The 17115-nt window shown below is 42.5% G+C and overlaps 1 protein-coding gene across 10 annotated transcripts in view; it reads left to right on the top strand.

Annotated features, from left to right (window-relative positions):
• The first annotated feature begins 1913 nt into the window (after positions 1 to 1913).
• The window catches only part of LOC117455228 (protein 4.1-like), a 117184-nt gene continuing 101982 nt past the window's right edge, over positions 1914 to 17115 (top strand). For all 10 annotated transcript variants that reach the window (XM_071204768.1, XM_034094644.2, XM_034094639.1 and 7 more), the window contains exon 1: positions 1914 to 2094. The gene's annotated coding sequence lies outside the window, so the exon portion shown is untranslated. The remainder of the gene's footprint in view (positions 2095 to 17115) is intronic.

Here is a 17115-nt window from a genome sequence, read left to right as displayed (position 1 = left end):
AACTTTACAAGGAAGCTGCATAAACGTTATCCTGGCGAGACCTCAAATCATCTTCGTAATATCTATCAAACTATAGATCCTACACATCGACAGGACGTGGATTCTAAGAGTACAATATACACTTCTCGCCAGAAATCGAATCAAAAAGCATTTTAATGGCCAAACTATTCCACAATTTAGGATTTTCCAGAGAGGGTTATTTGTGATTAAAGGTCCCGTTTACAATGAACGGGCAGGGAGCATGTTGTTTCTTACACGACCACTAGAGCACCTCTAAACTGTCGAGGCGAAACAGGGTCCAAAAGTGCGCCACCCAGGCGCCGAAGAATACTTGGGCGACGTCCGAAACCGCCATGGAGGCGGTGAAAAAGCGAGAGGGTCCACACGAGGCCGACCAGACATGATCGAACCTCCTCTCAGGCACCAAGGAATAGCTCAAAAAGGTTGTCCTGTCCACTATAAAAAAAACAAGTGGGTGAAATTGCGAGAGGATCCACATGAGGTCAACCAGACTTGGTCGAACCTCCTCTCCGGCACCAAAAGGGTTAACAGTCAGATGGTAACAGATGGACGAAGTCAGCCGTTATCCGCTAGCCATTAGCTGTCAGTCCTCGTTAGCTGCTAGCCGTTGGTCGTCGTTGTTAGCTGTTAGATATTAGCCTCTGTTAGCCGTTAGCTGTCGTTGTTAGCCGTTAGCCGTTAGCTGTTAGCCGTTAGCTGTTAGCCGTTAGCTGTTAGCCGTTAGCTGTTAGCCATTGCAAGCCGTTAGCTGTTGTTGATAGCCGTTAGTCGTCGCTGTTAGCCGTTAGCTGTTAGCCGTTAGCTGTTAGCCGTTGTTAGCTGCAAGCCGGTAGCCATTATTCGATTTCATCGGCCCGGAGTCTCTGCTAGGCGGTGTGCCTCTACCAGGGAAGGTGTCGCTGCGTGTTGGGGCCAGCACCTCAGGGGTAAGACGCCGGACGGCCCGGAAGAACCGGTCAGCTCCTTCGGCTAAAGCGCGGGGCTCAACACTAGCCGTGTTAGCAAGCACTGTCAATCCCATGAACAAGAAGTCGGGTTCTTCCGTACCTAGCAGGTCGCGTATCGTGTCCATGTGGTCGGAAGGCTTGCTGTCTCCCAGTGCCGAAACGATGTGGGAATGGCGAGCGACGTTCTCGGCCATTCTGCGGAGGGCGCACCGAACCTCAGTCCGTGTGCACGAGGCAGCCACGGACGTCTCCAAAAATCTCCGGCAGTTTGAGAAAAACGGCGTATCTAGCCATGTTCGGCCAGTCTCGGAAACTTCTGCGAGACTTATGTCAGTGTAGTGCCGAGAGAAGGGAGTCAGAAGCGATGTATCGAAGGTGCAAAGTTGGCTTTATTAAGCAGCAGAAAACCACATGTTGCCGACCTGAAGCCTGGGAAGCAAAGAGGAAGAAGCAAGGGCACACAATAAGTACAGTCAACAACATATATGTCCGTGCGGAAACAATACCCCCAAACTGTAGTTCCATGAGTGAATTATGATAAACATCACTACAATATATATATATATATATATATATATGTGTGTGTCTGCATCTATAGCCTGTTATTTTCTCATTATACCACACTGTGAATGAATTAAAAGTAAATATATAACTAAGTCATCATGAGCACATTCTGTCCATCAGACAGAGGGCTGCTGTGCCTCCTGTCATCGTTAATGGACGTCTCTTTAAAATGACCGCTCAGAGGAGAGGATTTCTCATTTCTCTAACCGCCTGCTGCTTCCCCTCCTCTCTCCTCGGTTCCCCTCCTCGGCTCCTCTGCTCGCATCTTCTGTGGGCGGGACTAAGACACGGGAATAGGAGTCGAGGATAGGAGTCGAGGAGGGGAAATTAGTGATATGAGAAAGGCCCCCGGATGCGTTGCTTTTGTCTGTCAGACAACGCCGAGGGCACAGGCGCACACGGTGGCCGCTCACTCGCTTCTGGAACCTACACATTGTTAAAGCCGCTGGATAACGCTCATGAATCACCACTTTGTTTATCTGGAGCTCATAAGGAATAGATCCCGCTGAGCGTCTTCATCCCTTCACAGCGTCTCTTTCTTCCGCAGCACCTGAACACAGCGGTGAGTTCACGCAGCGTCACTGAGCTGCTCATCATTTGTTGACATTTTTCACATTCAGCGCCATTTGCAGACAGGTACACCTTCTTTCGCCAATGTTATTGTTCCCGTTTCAAACGCACTGGTTTTTATTCCGAAACAAGCGCCGAAAGGGAAGCAAGGGATTTTTTTTCTAACATTCATCTAATAATTATATTGCGGATTTGCCTGTAATGCGTATGGCAGAGAGCAGATGTGATGCTTAGTAAACTGGCGCTTTTTTATAGTTTTCTAATGGAAGGAGTGCATTGGAAATTCATTGTAATACGGTTGGACATGATTTGGTGTATTAGTCATCACTATGATCGTGGCTCTCTCGTGGAATGTGATGGATCAGTGATGGAGTCCTCTGTTATTCCAGCAGTACATCATCATGGAGACTGTTGACTGTACAGCTCAATGAATGCGGGGCATCCATCCATATTGCAATAGTATAAATAGGAGCTGCATTTCCTATAAACTAGTACTTAATTATTCATGCAAATACAAAGTAACTGTCAACAAATGTTTTATTCCCAACTATATTTACAATAATGCACAAATCTCTAGTGTTTTAGTCTGACTGATTGAACCCATTACTGGATTTATTGGTAAAAATTCAAAAAGCCACAGTTTTTTTTTTTAAACGAGAGGCAGTGGGTCTGCATGTTGGACTCACAAGGGAAAGGGGAGAATACTCTTACTATCCACACACACACACACACACACACACACACACACACACACACACACACACACACACACACACACACACACACACACACACACACACACACACACACACACACACACACACACACACACACACACACACACACACACACACACACACGGTGTGTTTGTTGTCTGCACTAGTCACGCTATGGGCCACAGAGCTGTGCTGCCTAAGTTACCACTTCGGTTCACACTGTTTAAAGTTGTTATACCTCGGTTCAGAGTGACCATAGCTTGCTTTATTTTTATTCTGGCTACCTGATGAAGCTGGTGCTCAGACTGCACTGTTTTCCTTAGCTCCTTTGCTTCACTCCAGGAGTTGCAAAGGAAATAGTTTTTTCTTCTTGTGTCTTGTTTTATGAAAGTGCTATTGGCTCATGTTTGTAAATGTCACACATTTTTGTCAGATTAGGGCAGTGGTTCTCAAACTTTTTCTGTCAGGCCCCTTCTTTGGAGAAAAAAAAAAGTTGCCCCCCCCCAACACAAATAGTCACGTAATGGGCCAAGTTAACATGTATTCAAATTAGGGCTGTCAGTCGATTAAAATATTTAATCGCGATTAATCGCATGATTGTCCATAGTTAATCGCGATTAATCGCAATTTGGAGGAATATTTTTCAAGTTTTTAATACTCTTATCAACATATGAGTGGACAAATATGCTTTATGCCAGGGGTCTTCAACTAAAATTCAACGAGGTCCAGTTAGAGAAAATGTCCCCATGCAAAGGTCCGGAACATCAATATGTCTAACTTGCTTCATGAATTAGTGTGATATATATTGAAGTAGCCTGTAGCTTTATCAACGTCTGCATGTAATCAACAACTGACTGCCAATCAAATAAAGAAAGTACAATTCAAAAACAACTATTTATTGTCAATTAACATTAAATACTGTGGATATGTATAATGTTCCTCTCGGGCTGCATTTACAAATAAAATAGAGAAAATAAATAAAATAGCTTTTGAAAATATGTGCATCTTAAAAGTGCTTAATTTTGGATAAATAAAATAAAGTGTAGCAGCAGCTTGAGTCCCTTTTTCTTTGTTAACTGTTTCACATCATGACTCAACAGTTTCAGCCGATTATAGAACAACATCAGTCTTTACTAGGGATGCACGATATTGGTTTTTTGAAACCGTTACCGATACCGATAACTTCCTGCTTCTCAAGACCGATACCGATAATAAAAAAAAAATTACGCCACTAATTATTTTAACGCGATTAACGCATGTGTATTTTTTTACCTTGGCCGCCGCGTAGTTTCAGAGCGCATCGAGTTTAAAATACCATCTACAAGCTGATGCTGACAGCCCCGCTCCTGCCGCCCGCTTGTGGCAGACCACACTTCCACGCTCACCGGCAGGCACCGACTGGCTATTGGGAGGACCGGGAGGGTGTGTGTAATGTGGCCCGAGCGAGCGAGAGAGAGACCTTACGTGCATTGTTGTTGTTAGCATCTGGTGCTAGCTAGCTGCGCTAACGGATATAAGGAGCTGTTTAAATGAAAACAGAGGAGCGACATTTCGCCACAACTGCGCCGAGCACTTGACTTGATGCAGGAAGCAGACAGCGGGACATTGTACGAAAAGTCAGCACACTCAGCAACATGATTGCAGCGTCCAGGCAGCTCCGGTTCGAGCATATGCCTTGAGTTGCACATAGCTCCAACGCGCGTGCGCACACACACACACGCACACGCACACACGCACACACACACTTTGTATTGTATTATTGTCTTCGTACGCTTTTAACACACCATCGTAGCGATGGCGATGTTTCAGGTGACTGATCAGGTTCAAAGTATTAGGGAGCGCTGGATTTGTGAAGAACTCCCCTCTTCCTAAACCACTAATACCACAGTACTGGCAAAACGGGAGGAGCCGAGTGAAAAACAAGCGCCCCTCATCCCAATCCACCCACACCGCAGTATTTTTTTCTTTTTTTTTACCCAAAAAATATATTGTATATTATCGGGGCTATTAATACTGGTATCGGGTTTATCGGGATGACGACATAATTCCTAATATCGGACCGATAATTATCGGGCCGATAATTATCGTGCATCCCTAGTCTTTAGACATCATAACAATTGAACAGTTTTAAAGTTTCTCTTTCTTTCCCTCTTATATTGCAGTCCCTCACTCACTTTGTTTAAATTCAGTGCGAGAATTGAGCTCGAGCTTGTCCTGCCAGGAGTTTGTAAATCTGGGCCGACATAGTGTCAGGGCCATTCTTATCACACACATGCAGGTGCTCATTGGTTACAGTGATGCAAACACAGGTATGGTGAAAAAAGAGAGAACTATTCGAAGCAGGAAAAAAACAGCGTAATATACCTTCTGACAAAGGCCTGTGCTATAATGCTTCAATTAACTGGCTATTCTTTATAATATACTCTGATCAATAGGAGACAGAGATGTTAAGTTAAAAATCAAGGGTTTTTATTATTATTTACAGCAGGGGTGGGGAACCTTTTTCCTTTCAATTTTTACAACATCCTCCGAGGGTCGTACAAATGATTGAACTCAACCTCTGCTTAAAAAAACAAAAATCACAGCCCATTCATTTGGCCTTTCTTTCATGCTGTGCAAAGAAAAAGCAACCTCTTAATCCAGATATCTCACCATGACTCACGTATGCATGCATGTGCACGGTGTGGCATGCATGCAGATGCACGGTGTGGCATGACCACCAAAACAGAAAGATATGGACACAAGATGTGTGCAAATGTATTTAGTATCCTATCCATGTGAACATGATTTAAGTGAGGGGGGGACCTAACCTCCTCTAGGGGGGTCCGGGGGCATGTATTGTATTTTCATGTTTTTTTAAAGAAAAATGTACTTGTCCACATTGCTTGCCGAAAGGGCAGATCTGCTGGCACTAGCAACGTCTCCTGCTGTGGAGAACACCCTCTCGCTAGGGACAGAGGTAGCAGACACAGCCAGGTAGCGCTTTGCTAACATGGCAACATAAGGATATTTGCCGTTTGTAATAGCTTTGGCTCGGTCTGATGTTTTTGCGAGTGGTGGAGGCTTAAATGCTAATGGGAGTTGGGTTTGCACTTCAGTCTTTTGGTACCGGTGATATTCACGTTCAGGTGATGCCTTTTCAAATGAGTGTGCAAGCTTGATGTATTGCCAGCCGCGTAACCAATTGTAGTTGAACAATGCCGACAAACAGCTTTGGTTCGGTCCACCTGTCTTTGTCCGTCATCCTTGTACGTAACTGCGAAACCAAAATGTTCCCAAAACGGAGACTTCAATGATGCTGGAGGATTTTCGAGCTCAACTTTATCTGCGTTCGCCATTTCGACAGTTCCTCAAATCACTGACTACATTTGAACGCATCCCTCTGACCAGCTCATCCAATGAAATGACTTGTTTGCTCTATGACGCGTTGAACACAATGGGAGCAAATTACTCTGAATGCTGCGACGCAGCACCTGAGATTACTTCCAAGAAGTTGTTCACGTTCTCAATTGTTTACGTTTAACGTTATATTCGTTCGGTACACTTCGGTACACACGTGTACCGAACCGAAGGGCCCGTACCGAATAATTTCGGTACGGGTACGTGTACCGTTACACCCCTAATGGATACATCTCTCAACATCCATATAAACTCTATTCTTGTTATTTTTAACAACTGTTTTGTTTTTGTTAGTCTCATTAATAACTATAATGATCATATCAAGGTGTGCCGTAACCTCACTGAGCTGAGGTTATTTGAGCTTCTCAGGAGAGAGCTCTCTTCCACCTGGTTGTAGAAAAGCTCTTTAAATTTGTTAGCATAGCTAGCTAACCACATGCTAATAACAACAGATCGCCACTGTGCTTACAACTAAAGACACAGCCACGTAAACACTGTGGCATGTGTACGGCTCCTTATGGGTATTGCAATATTTGAAGAGCTGGAGCAGCGTTCCGGTGCTCTCTGTCAGCACTCCTTTCAGACGAGACATATACCACGTGAAGACACGTTACTCTCGTGTTGTGTTCAAGGAACCTGTCCTTGGCCAGGAAAAACAGGTACTCGCTTGTTTAATTATTTTTGCGGTGTAGATTTCTTCTTCTTTTTTGAAGTGAGAAGTTGTCCGTCAATTGGACTGACGGACGGACTCCCCCCACCCCCAAAACGAAAACTCTTCGGTTCTCCACGAATTACACAAGTCACCCACATCAGCGTTAAAAAAGCGGGAGGCGCCGAAAAATCCCCTATTAATGTATTGATTATAGCTCCGGGTCCGTATAGGTCGGCGTCTGGGTCCGGATCCGGACCGCGGTCCCCCTGTTGCCGACCCCTGCTTTATGCTAATGTTTATTATCATTTGAACAATGACAAATATTCTCATGAATATTAAACACAACAACCTCTGAACATTACAAATATTCGCCTCAATTCAACCTGGAACCTCTCTCATACAATAATACAATACAAATGGGGGGGGGGGGGGGGGGTGGGTGTGTGTGTGTGTGTGTGTGTGTGTGTGTGTGTGTGTGTGTGTGTGTGTGTGTGTGTGTGTGTGTGTGTGTGTGTGTGTGTGTGTGTGTGTGTGTGTGTGTGTGTGTGTGTGTGTGTGTGTGTGTGTGTGTGTGTGTGTGTGTGTGTGTGTGTGTGTGTGTGTGTGTGTGATCGTTGGAGCTATGTGCAACTCAAGGCATATGCTCGAACGGGAGCTGCCTGGACGCTGCAATCATGTTGCGCACTATCCGTGCTGAGTGTGCTGACTTTTCGTACAATGTCCCACTGTCTGCTTCCTGAATAAAGTCAAGTGCTCGGCGCAGTTGTGTGGATAGAGCGCTCCTCTGTTTTCATTTAAACAGCTCCTTATATCCGTTAGCGCTGCTAGCTAGCACCAGATGCTAACAACAACAATGCACGTAAGGTCTCTCTCTCGCTCGCTCGGGCCACACATACACACACCCTCCCGGTCCTCCCAATAGCCAGTCGGTGCCTGCCGGTGAGCGTGGAAGTGTGGTCTGCCACAAGCGGGCGGCAGGAGCGGGGCTGTCAGCATCAGCTTGTAGATGGTATTTTAAACTCGATGCGCTCTGAAACTACTATTATGATGATAAAAGAGAGAGCAAAATGAAGAGATCTATGGATACTCCTCTCAACACCCATATGAAACCGAACTGTAAACAGATTTACTATTTCTTTATGGATATTTTACAAATCCCTTTCAAACTTTATTCTTTTTTTACTGTCATATAGTATTTCATACCTGTTTTTCATTTATTCTCTTATTTTTTTATAACTATAATGATCATATAAACGTGTGCCTCGGAAATGTTTACATTAATCGTGACCAAAACGTTTGAGACCCACTGAGATAACTTAGACTAAAGTGAACTATCTAAACACTGAAAGAGTCCTTTAGCTCACTGAGCCTCTCAGTCTGGCAGGAGAGGACTCTCCTCCACCTTGTTGTTGGAAAAGCTCCTTATATCTGTTAGCGTAGCTCGCTAGCACCAGAAGCTAACGACAACAATCTCCGGTACCGGTGCGCGCGCTCTCTCTCTCTCCAGGGCTCGACATTAAGGATGGCCCGATGGCCCGGGGCCATCTAGTATTTAGCTCGGGCAATGAAGCCTCACCTGCTGGTGGCCCGATCGGGCAATCTATTATGCCAGTATCATGCAGCTCGCGGATCCAGTAATGACTGACCCGACAGTAAGACTAAACACATCTATAACTAGTTTAGGTAGTTTGAGAAGTAATTAAAATAGCTACGTGTGATATTCTAACCTGAAGTGTGTGTGTTGTCCGCTCACCGCTGCATGTGATTATGCAGCGCTGCGTCTCGACTCGTCAGCAGCAGCTGATCTCTCTCTCCCGTCAGATTAGACTTCACTCGCGTTTATGTCCATATCGATCAGATCCAGCTAGTTCTAGCTAATGATATGACTACCTGCTTATTAAAAGACAACTAAACAATAAGTGTCGCTATGCAACTGGGTGAGGCCACAACGTATAGCGCAGCATTATGCATTTGTTTACATGCCCACCGGAACCCAGAGGCATTACCAACAGATCAACGCACAATCAACCCATACAGGACATCTCTTTCTCCACATTAAGTGTTAGACATTAGAGTTGACTATTCTTGTCTGTCACATACTCTTCTTGTCTGTCACATAAGTGGCGCAACTGAATACTACCCGGACAATGAATCGAATGCAACCACATTTTCGTGGGAATTTCAGTTTGTTACGGATTCTGATGCTGAATACATAATGATCAAATAATTTAAAGTCAGAGTGTATTACAATGTTTCTTAGTCCACCAAAGCAAGGTGAACAACCTGGAAAGAAGAGAAAGACTGAGCTGCAGCCCCCCCCCGAAAAAAGAGAATCAAAGTGATAGGTATGTGCCCAATAATATTTTCTTCAAAGTAAATATTCAATATTTTTTCTTCAAAAGTAAATATTTTCTTCATAAGTAAATATGGGCATAACATGTTTTAATAGATAGTTTTTTTATGGTGGTCCAGAGACAGGAATATAATTTCACATTTGTTATGATATAAATGATTTTTTTATGGTGGTCCAGAGACAGGGATTATAATTTGACATTTTGTATGTGTTTGCAGATGTGCTCATCAAGCACCTGGAGAAAAGATTCCAAGATCTCCAGAAAGGGAGTGTCCCTTCAAAATGTTCCATCTTCAACCCCAGTCAGTGGCCCTCTGACAGACAGAGGGCCATTGAGTCGTTGAATCAGCAAACACAAACAAGAAGAAGTGAAATTAAGAATACAATTGAAATTGTACAATATAATATCGTGGTGGTTCATCTTATAATTCTAGAGAATGCACCAGACAGCATCTAAGACCTGCAGGTCCCCCAAACCTTTCGTGAGTCATTTCGTCCGCGCGCATTTTTCAGGGCCATCTCTATTGGACTCAGGGCCATCTGTAAATTAGCTTAGATGGCCCACAGGGCCATCTCCCAAAATCCTTAATGTCATGCCCTGCTCTCTCTCTCTCTCTCTCTCTCTCTCTCTCTCTCTCTCTCTCTCTCTCTCTCTCTCTCTCTCTCTCTCTCGCGCTCGCGCCCGCACACAAAATGGCTCGTTCCACACACACACAGAGCCTCTCCTGGTCTCTCGTCCCTGTCATGCCTCTGCGCCCCCCACTTTGAGAAACACTGAATTAGGGTCATGACTGAACATAAACCTGTGTTTCTATTCCACTCCAATGGATTTTTTCAGTGTTAACATGTTTTGAACATCACCATGGATATGTCCAATAATTGTCATACAGGGAGCCTTCCACTGTATTGTTTTTACTCTATTTTAACTGATTTAATTTCCCCAAAATCATCTTATGCAACTCTGTTTGACACTATTAAATGCAGGTGATTGTTGTTTTGCAGCACCATTTAGTCTCCATGGCAGATATCATAAAAAAGTAAGTTCATTTAATATAAAAGTCTTCTTTATCACTTAACCTCTTAAGGACGAGCTGCCCCCCAAATAGGCGCTCGTGAAAGTTTTTTTTCAAGACTGTCTCAGGGCTTCTTAACATTTAAAAACCTATTAATGTGTAATACCAGATTAACGGGAAGAATCTCAGCTAACTGACGATACGAACCATTTTTACCAAAACAAAACACAAGTCTCATAAGAATAAATGACCCCAGAGCGAAAAATGACAGTTTGGCACAGAACTCAAGATAAAGATACATTTATTACTTATCGTAACTGCACATACAATATATCCAATTAAAGCTGAGACTCCACAGATTATATAGGTATAGTATCATCACTGAGCGGTCAGAACTCGCGACAGGGGAAGCAAACACAGACATCACAACACGGAGCATTACGGAGAAAAAACGGGACATCGTCTCACCTTAGCTGTTATTCGGATCAAAAGTCGTGTTCAATGGCATTAAAACGAGAAAAAACGCGGCTGAAGGTTAATCCATAGGTTAATAATGTGTCGGTCTCTTTGAAAAAAATATTGATAATCCATAATTCCATTTTTATGCCAAAATCAGAGAAAAAAAAAATCTGCCAATGGTAGCCACCAGAGGTTAGCGCAGCTTCCGGTTTTTCTACTCGTCACTCTCACTCCTTATTTGGTAACCTATGTGTGTATGTGCAATAGGTCTCAGATTTATAAAAATATATAAAAAACATGTCTATGAAGTGTTTTGCTCAAAATACCGAACAGATCACCCTATTCGGGTGATCTGTTCGGCATGTGTCATATCCCTCTATTTCACTTCCTGTTTCAAAAGTGCTGATTTTCGGTATAAAGCTTTAAAAAAATTATAATTGATAACAAAAAAAGAGGAGGGGGCTGAGCTCATGCGGGAGATTCTACCGGCAGATTCTGCCGTGATGAAACGCCATATCATGGATTATCAAGGAGTATTTCTGAAACAGTATGGAGCTCAAAGGCTTTCTTTCTTGCCGGTTATACCACAAGGTGAGTTCCTTTTTATTTCCTGCTTCTTCACACACATGCTCTGTGCAGTACAGGTTAGCTCTGAGTGTTAGCGATGCTAATGTAAACATGCACCGATCATATTACGTCCAAACATTCGGGCATTGTTTCTGATAGCAACTTGTCTGATAGGGCCGTGGGTGTAAAGCCAGCCTACATTTCCGATATTACGTCATATCGGACGCAAATCTGGATCAGCTCCGTTGTAGCCCCGTTTTAAGAGATTTGGGTACGGAGGAAAAGAGAGGGTTTTATTTGGCAACGAAATTTAAGATAAGAAGTAGCATTTTACGGCGCGCTATGCATGGAGCCGCCTTGAGGGGGTTTCCCGACATGTCGTTGCAGTAAATTAAAGGCTGTTTCTTGTTGTCGTTGCTGTGGACCTTCTTAATGTACCTTCTTTGGGGGCCCCCTTCTGGTCCGGGGCCCCAAGCAGTTGCCTGCCTTGCCTGTCCGCAAGTGGTGGCCCTGCCCAATAACTTTGTGATATTATGAAACGGTTGAAATATGTATAAATGTATGTTTTCTTTCTTTCATTATGTATAATGACATTCAATGATTCTATTATATTCTATATTCTATAAGACACATCTGAATGGGTAAATGGGGAATGCAAATAAATACCAGAGAAAATCAATAAGATGTTTTTTTACTACTAAGTGTATTAACAGAACAATGAGAATTTAGAAAAGAAGAAACCAAAATATTTAGCATCAGAAATATATTAATTAGGCATGATTAATTAATTAATTAATTATCAGTAGTATAGTAGCAGTAATCTGATTACGTCTTTTTTTATGTCACTGTGAGGGATTGCAATTACGTTCTTTTTGTATCTTGATAACGTAATCCCATTCCATGTAATCTGTTACTACCCAAACCTGATTATCAGGAAAAAGTATTTGCAGCATTGGTTGGAACTTGCTCCTTTGACATATTATAATTATTGCGACTCTTCCACATGTATTCCTCTCAGTGTTCATGACATGCATCATGTGTGTGTGTGTGTGCTGAAGTGAGGCGCACACAGAACTAATGTGAGCACAGATTTCAGCCTGACACTCTCACAGCTCAGTTCCTGCTGCTTTGAGTTAAAGACCCAATTCCCTTTTTATGCCTCGTCAATTTTATTTTAGGAATGCCTGGAGGGAATTCTTCAGATTTGGCTCTAATGTCGACAAGGATTTACCAATAAAGTTTTGGTGGTCAAAGGTCGACAACCCTGTGACATTACGAAACACGTTTCTGTAGTTATGACATTTTAGACAGACAGACAGTAAAGTTTAAAGTCAAGTTGACGTTAACATTGTAAACAGCAACTTCACTTGTTGGTGGAGGAATATAATAGCAAGATAGGACTCCTAGTTTTGTTATGTACATTTTTATATAATTGATCTTGAAAGTTCACCACAAATTGTTGATGAAACACACACACACAAAATCCAAAACTCAAGGGCCGCATACTTAGGACCAATTTTTGCTGCAGGCTGGGACACAAGTAAAAGCCTCTAGTCTAGAGCTAAGACGTAAGTGAAAAGTGTTTTCAAATGTAGGATTTTCTGCTATGATTACAAAAAGTTGATTGCAAACAAATGTAAATGTGTTTATTTTATGTCATAGAACACAACGTGAACATCTCTTCTTCAGCTTGTGTTAACCACAGATTAATTAAACTTATTTCAGACTCTAACCCCAAACACTTTTGTGTTGTTGACGGGAATGGGAAGTGGTAAAATGCTAACTAATTTCCAGGTTTTTTAACTCATTACACCTGACACCACCACTACTACTACTACTACTACTACTACTACTACTACTACTACTACTACTACTACTACTACTACTACTACTACTACTACTACTACTACTACTACTACTACTACTACTACTACTAATTGTACTAATACTACTTCTATTACTACACATTTTACTATTACTACTACTACTTTACGTGTCCAGAGGCCTACCATGGAGCAGGATTTGGGTTATTCAGGTAACTTCAGTGTTAACCTGCTGGTTTTTAGTCCTGTGACGGTGGTTCAATTCTCTCCGGGGTATGTTGCCATGGTGGCGATGGAAGTTGATTGGTTTATCCGGCCTCCTGGTCCTAGATTCTGCTAAAATGTGGTATTCAGGATGAATTAAAAAAACAAAGGTGGTTGACTTTACATCTAGTGCCATTATCAATGCAACATTTCAATTTGTTCATATTGATAACTAGCAGTCTGCCTAATGTCTTGTGTTTGGCGTCCTGCAATAAACACAGTTTGATCTTCAGCTCCTATAACAGAGATACATCTTTTTTACATCTGTCCTCTATAACATAATTGTATATCTTAGACCGCATGTGTCAAACTCAAGGCCCGGGGGCCAAATCAGGCCCTTGGTGGATTTAATTTCGGCACGCAGGATAATTTCTAATTACTATTAGATCTGGTATATTGCACGCACACCTTCACTCATGAGCATTTCCTCATCTCAGAGCCTGAGCCCAAACATTGATGAACTTGCACCCAAGATGAGATGCCAAGTATCTGAACTAGCATCACAGAGCAGCACACTGAGTTTAAATGGATGTTTCCTTCTGCACTTTTTTTCTTGAGACAACAGGGCATGTTTTGAAGCTGTTGTTGGCCTGTGGAAAAATGTAATCATAAGAAATGACTCTGCAGATAGAGCCATACGAAATGAATGCAACTGATTATTTAATGTTTAATGTTGTTTTTATAGGTAATAATTTGTGTATTCAGTGTATTCTTAATTCAGTATTTATAACTTCCAATTTTAGGAAAAACACTAATATATTTAAAAACTACAATTCCCTAGAGAGCCACGCTATGCAGCCTGGTACAAATCAGCACTACAGTTGTAGTTCTTCCGGTTTGCAAAGACATAGGGTCTTAAACATATATATCTACTAAGTATATAACATATCTAGTATAGCCAAACTAGTCATTACACTGCATCAAGATTATGTATATTGAGACAAATATGTTGGTTTATTTCAGATATTTGAGATATTTTAGCTATTCTAGAAATGGGGTTTTTGGGTTGGTTCTTTCTTTTTTGGTGACTGTGATCATCTACAGTACATTGTTGTGTACTGTGATCTTCTACAGTACATTGTTGTGTACTGTGATCTTCGACAGTACATTGTTGTGTACTGTGATCTTCTACAGTACATTGTTGTGTACAGTTGTGTCCTTGGGCAAGACACTTTACCCACATTTGCTCCTGTGGGTAATGTCCGCAGTAATGACTCTTACATGTCTAATATGTGTAATGTGTACTTGTAAATCGCTTTGAGCACCTGTAAAAGCGCTCTAATACAAAATGTAATGCATTATATTATTATTATTATTATTATTATTATTATTATTATTATTGTTGGTTACTGTGAATATCTACAGTACATTGTTGGTTACTTTGAATATCTACAGTACATTGTTGGATACTGTGATCTTCTACAGTACATTGTTGGATACTGTGATCTTCTACAGTACATTGTTGGATACTGTGATCTTCTACAGTACATTGTTGGTTACTGTGAATATCTACAGTACATTGTTGGTTACTGTGATTTTCTACAGACATCACTTCCTGTGGCCTCACCATGAACACACAGCAGCCTTTAATCCCACACAGAGCCCGATTAATTTTAAAGCCGCTTTTAGTCCTTAAGCTCAATTTCAGCACTCTGACACAAGCTCCCCCACAGCCAGGAATAAAGATATGCTTAAGCATGTTTTTATTTTCACAAATGCATTTCAGATGTTTACCTTTGAACCAGGGGCGGACCGGCACTACAATTCAGCCCTGGAATCTGACCCAGACCGGCCACATCCCGGTGGGGGGGTGGGGGTGGGGATGGGGGGGGGGGGGTGCTCCCTATAGCATCCCTATAGCATCCCTATAGAATAGATTTATATTGTGCAATTTTTCAAACTCACATTGGTTTCTCATCCAGCATCTCTGTATAACATGTGTATTCACTCTGTCCTAAACGGCTCGCTGATTGGTCAGCTCGCCCACTCTGTTCTGATGAGTCCACCCACGTAACAGCGTGATTATGGTTAGGGTTAGTGATCAGTGATTATGTGTTACAATGGCGTTAGCAACCAGATAATAACACCAGTAATGACAAACAGATGAGAATGCTGCGTGGGGTCTGGGTGCCGTGTTGGCGGGACGTTGCGCGGCTCGCTGCGAGGAGCGGACAGTGTGAGCTGGGTTCATTTCCTGCTTGCTGCGTGGGGTCTGCGAGACAACGAGACATCGCAAATGGAATGGGAAGGCCCCCTCATCTGCGGGGCTCCACTACTGGCTATGGGCACGTCACTGTACCCAGGATGAAAAAGAGAAATCTTCAACGAGGCGTTCTGGGGCAGCACAGACGGGTATTTTCTGTGTTAGAGTTTTACTCCCTAAAGGGTGTACTTTGAGGGTTTGTGACTCTGCAGACCGTTTACATGCAGAAAGACCTTCATAACAACAAGGGGACGGGTGATAACCGGAAAAGCATGACATGGGACCTTTAAAACTTTTTGGGTTGTTGGTGTGCTGCTGGATTTCTTTATATATTATAATTAGGGCTGTCAAAAAAAAATTAACGCCACTAATTATTTGAAATATGACATTAATAATTGTAATATACACACATCTTATTGTGAGGTTGATTTCACGACACTACTTCGACGTTAGCTTGTCTACATACTTGAGCATAGCCAATTTAAATTAACCTTAGCGATGCATACAGTTCCTACCTACATAGGCTAATAAAATATCTCTCTACGTTACAAGGATGACCTTATTTTATCAACCTCAAACAGAAGCCGTTTGTTCTACAGTATTATCCCACTTAACGTCTATTTCGTTTTAACCTTTATATATACGGTCTATTATTTTAACTTGGAGGCTACGATTAGCATCGTTAGCACCGATGTAGCTACCACTCACTACACGCTAACCCAAGCCTTAACATTCATTACGTAGCTGATTAAAATCATTAACACATAAATAAAGCACTCGATTTTCACTTACCGCAAAATCGCATGCATGCACCGTCTGTTTTATCCGCAGAGCGAGTCACAATAGTCCGATATATAAGCATGAAGAACAAACAACCACGGCCGGCTTCAAGTTGTGTTCCCTGGATGAGCTGAGCAGGCAGAGTCCCTGTAGCTTCACGGAGCAGCTAGCAGAGAGACAAGAAGCTAACAGCGGCAGGCACTTGACAGAGCCGTCACTCAACGTGACCACGCCCTAATTTATGCAAAAACATTAAGACCTAATATATATAAAAGGGTCGCGTTAGAAAACAATTCACTCACAGATCCATAATCATGAAGGTGGAATCTAACTATATCGATAATAAAATGTATGGAGCCAGGGAGAGAAACATGTTTTTTTCTGCTGTAAAGTTGGGCATTTTAACATGGGGGTCTATGGACATTGCTCCTTTCTGCAGCCAGTCCCTATCGGCCAATATATGAACTGCAGTGTGTGGCACTTCCGTATTGGCGTCCTGGCTCTTCCCCAGAGTTTGCCCCTTGACTAAAACAGAAGCACCACCTGAAGATTAAGATCACAGCTGTTCCTGTCAGCTTGCTGTGACCCATGGATGTATAAAGAGAGCTGGAGACAGTATGGAGGCACGCTCTGTTCATCACTATGAAGGTTGCTCAGTGAGGCAACACACATGGCATGACTGTAGAGAGCAGAAGTACCTGTATCTGGACCAGTTTGGCCACTACCAACATTTGCTTTAACATCCGGCTCACTTCATTGGATCTTTGTGTCATCTATAAATAAA

This window comes from Pseudochaenichthys georgianus, chromosome 11, assembly GCF_902827115.2.
Source record: "Pseudochaenichthys georgianus chromosome 11, fPseGeo1.2, whole genome shotgun sequence".
Lineage (NCBI taxonomy): Eukaryota > Metazoa > Chordata > Actinopteri > Perciformes > Channichthyidae > Pseudochaenichthys > Pseudochaenichthys georgianus.
This window is presented reverse-complemented; position numbering and strand designations above follow the sequence as displayed.